A 4,131-nucleotide genomic window follows, 5' to 3' on the forward strand; every position below is an offset into this window, starting at 1 on the left:
GCTCTAGCTCAGAAGACTAGACCTCCTGTGACCAGACCACCCCTCCCCCACACAATGCAGCTAGCTCCAGGGTAACCGGGGAAACTCAGAAAGACTTCACCTGGCCTCTGCTTTGACATATTAGTCAGCTCAGCACCAGGTAAGGTGCAGCATTTCAGCTTCTAGCTGAAAGAACCAGAGGTCACCATACACAAAACCTCAAGTTCTAAGCACAACAACTGTGGGACAGAGCCCCCTGTGCCTCAGAAGTAGAGAGAGAGAGATTAATAGTGTCAAAGGCTGTAGAAAGGTCAAAAAGAGTAAGTATTGAATCATTGGATTGTAAATAAGTGGCAATTGGCCACTTATTGGCAATAGGATTGGCAATTCAAGAATCATTGGTGACTTTGGAGAAAGCAGTTTCAGTGGAATAAGACTGGAAGATAGATTTTGAGGGGCAGAATTTTTTATTTATTTATTTTATGTATTTATTTAACTTTTAACATTCATTTTCACAAAATTTTGGGTTCCAAATTTTCTCCCCTTTTGTCCCCTCCCCCCACCCCAAAACACCGAGCATTCTAATTACCCCTATCACCAATCTGCCCTCTCTTCTATCATCCCTCTCTGCCCTTGTCTCCATCTTCTCTTTTGTCCTGTAGGGCCAAATAACTTTCTATACCCCTTTACCTGCATTTCATACCAAAATGAGTGTGCATTTTATTCCTTCCTTTAGTGGAATGTGATGAGAGTAAACTTCATGTTTTTCTCTCACCTCCCCTCTTTATCCCTCCACTTAAAAGTCTTTTGCTTGCCTCTTTTATGAGAGATAATTTGCCCCATTCCATTCCTCCCTTTCTACTTCCAATATATTTCTCTCTCACTGCTTGATTTCATTTTTTAAAGATATGATCCCATCCTCTTCAATTTACTCTGTGCACTCTGTCTCTATGTGTGTGTGTGCATGTGCGTGTGCGTGTGTGTGTGTGTGTGTGTGTGTGTGTGTGTAATCCCACCCAGTACCCAGATACTGAATAGTTTCAAGAGTTACAAATATTGTCTTTCCATGTAGGAATGTAAACAGTTCAACTTTTATAAGTCCTTTATGACTTCTCTTTGCTGTTTACCATTTCATGCTTCTCTTCATTCTTGTGTTTGAAAGTCAAATTTTCTTTTCAGCTCTGGTCTTTTCATCAAGAATGCTTGAAAGTCCTCAATTTCATTGAAAAACCAATTTTTTCCCTGAAGTATTATACTCAGTTTTTTCTGGGTAGGTGATTCTTGGTTTTAGTCCTAGTTCCTTTGACTTCTGGAATATCCTATTCCATGCCCTTCGATCCCTTAATGTAGAAGCTGCTAGATCTTGTGTTATCCTGATTGTATTTCCACAATACTTGAATGGTTTCTTTCTAGCTGCTTGCAATATTTTCTCCTTGACCTGGGAACTCTGGAATTTGACCACAATGTTCCTAGGAGTGTCTCTTTTTGGATCTCTTTCAGGTAGTGATCTGTGGATTCCCTGAAGACTTATTTTGCCCTCTGTTTCTAGAATCTCAGGGCAGTTTTCCTTGATAATTTCATGAAAGATGATGTCTAAGCTCTTTTTTGGATCATGGCTTTCAGGTAGGCCCATAATTTTTAAATTGTCTCTCCTGGATCTATTTTTCAGGTCCGTTGTTTTTCCAATGAGATATTTCACTTTATCTTCCATTTTTTTATTCTTTTGGTTTTGTTTTGTGATTTCTTGGTTTCTCATAAAGTCATTAGCCTCCATCTGTTCCATTCTAATTTTGAAAGAACTATTTTCTTCAGTGAGCTTTTGAACCTCCTTTTCCATTTGGCTAAATTGCTTTTGAAAGCATTCTTCTCTTCATTGGCTTTTTGAACCTCTTTTGCCAATTGAGTTAGCCTATTTATCAGGGTGTTATTTTCTTCAGCATTTTTTTGGGTACCCTTTAGCAGGGTGTTTACTTGTTTTTCATGCTTTGTTTGCGTGTCTCTCATTTCTCTTCCCAGTTTTTCTTCTACCTCTCTAACTTGATTTTCAAAATCCTTTTTGAGCTCTTCCATGGCCTGAGCCCATTGAGTGGGCTGGGATACAGAAGCCTTGACTTCTGTGTCTTTCCCTGATGGTAAGCATTGTTCTTCCTCATCAGAAAGGAAGGGAGGAAATACCTGTTCACCAAGAAAGTCACCTTCTATAGTCTTATTTTTTTTTCCCTTTTCTGGGCATTTTCCCAGCCAGTGACTTGACTTCTGAATATTCTCTTCACACCCACTTTGCCTCCAGATCCTCCCAGCCAGCACTTGGGGTCTGAGATTCAAATGCTTGCTTCCCAGCCTCAGGGCTTTGGGCAGGGGCGGGGCTGCCATTCAGTGTGAGAGTAAGTTCAGGTGCTCACGTAGGGGCAGGGCCGCCTCTCGGGGCTCAGTTCCCTCAGGGGGTTTATGCAGAGACCTTCAACAATGGATATGAGCTCCTGCCTGCTTGGGGAGCCCCTGTCTGCTCCCGCCTTGGCCACTGCCTCCCAAGGGGGCCTAAGTTATGGGGGCACCCCACTCCCCTCTCGACCCACCAATGAGACCCTCTCACCAACCTTTGGGGCCTGTGAGTGGAAGGACCTGCCATGGCTGCTGGAGATTCTGTCCCTGAAGCCTGCTCGGATCTGCTCTTCTGAGCGCTGTGCAGCCAAGGCAGGGCTGGGCTTGGCTCTGGATCTGCAGCGTGACGGACCTTTTGCGAGAGGTTTGCAGGGCTCTCTGGAACAGAAATCTCATCTGCTCCATTGTTCTGTGGCTTCTGCTGCTCCAGAATTTGTTGGGAGTTCTTTTTTACAGATATTTTATGGGCTGTGGGTTCGGAGCTAGTGTATGTGTGTCTTTCTATTCCGCCATCTTGGCCGAGGTGCAGTATTTTTAACTGACGGCAATCAGAATGGTGAATGATCTCACATTTATACTATGTGAGATAGTACTACCCTCTACTAGGGATCTGTCTCTCCCGTAATACGATCAGGTCAGTTTTCCCATGATATTCAATATTACTTATACTGGCTTGGTCCAGGGATAGGCTTAAACTGTATCTCCTTTGATGCATCTTTATTCTAGCCTCTGACTATACTGACATGGTTTCTTAAGGCCCTGGTGACTTTGGGACCCTTCAGACTTGGTGAAAGCCTCAAGGCCACACAAATCACCACACTCTGCCCTGCTAACTAGGTGATTTCCAGATGGAGAGCAAGAGGACTAAGGTTACCCAAGTTAAATGCTGGAGTATTCAACAATAGTTGAATATCTTTTCTATGTTATGACCAAGCAAATCCCTTTCTGGTACATGTTGAATGAACTGCAAAGGTCTTATTTCATCCCAAAACTGAACTTGAGCAAACAGGCTAAAACCATCATAATTTCGGCCCTCCCCTAATACCACGTAACAATTGCCTGAAAGAAGTGTGGACATTTAGTTGACAAAAGGATAGCTATTCACATATATTTGAAGGTCTGTAATGTGAGAGATGGATTAGAATCATTACACCTGGCCTGAGACGAAAGAATTGGAAGCAATAGGTGGAAATTGCGAGGAGGCAATTTAGGCTGAGGTAGGGAAAAACTTCATAACTGATAGAGCTAACCAAAATCAGAATGGATTGCTTTTGGAGGTAATGGGCTTTCCCTCACTGGTGTTCTTTGAGCCTTGGATTTTGACATAGTACAAATAAAATTTCCTAACCATAGGAACTGTTCTAAAGTGTAATGGGTTGCTTTGGAAGCTCGTGCTTTCATCCTAACTGCGACCTCTCTAAGCAGAGGTTGAATGACCACTTTTTCAGTGATGTGCTGGTGATTCTGGTCAAGTGTAAGCTGGACTAGAGGGATTCAAAAGGAAGGCCCCTTCTATCTCTGACATTCATTGATTCTGTCAGCTGAGAAAACAATTTAATAGACTGAATTAAGGTTTGTATAAATTCATGAATGATAGATCCCTATAAAGTATTCCTTGGTGGCACTGTCAAAGACAGAATAATGGTCTAGATCAACAGTTGCTTTGACTTGGTCTCACTTCTCTATTCTTAAATTCTTATGAATCAATGAGTCAATGATAGCTGACATCTATTTATAGCCTCTCTGCCATGGTCCAATATAACTCATGAT

Source organism: Notamacropus eugenii, chromosome 2, assembly GCF_028372415.1.
Source record: "Notamacropus eugenii isolate mMacEug1 chromosome 2, mMacEug1.pri_v2, whole genome shotgun sequence".
NCBI classification, from domain to species: domain Eukaryota; kingdom Metazoa; phylum Chordata; class Mammalia; order Diprotodontia; family Macropodidae; genus Notamacropus; species Notamacropus eugenii.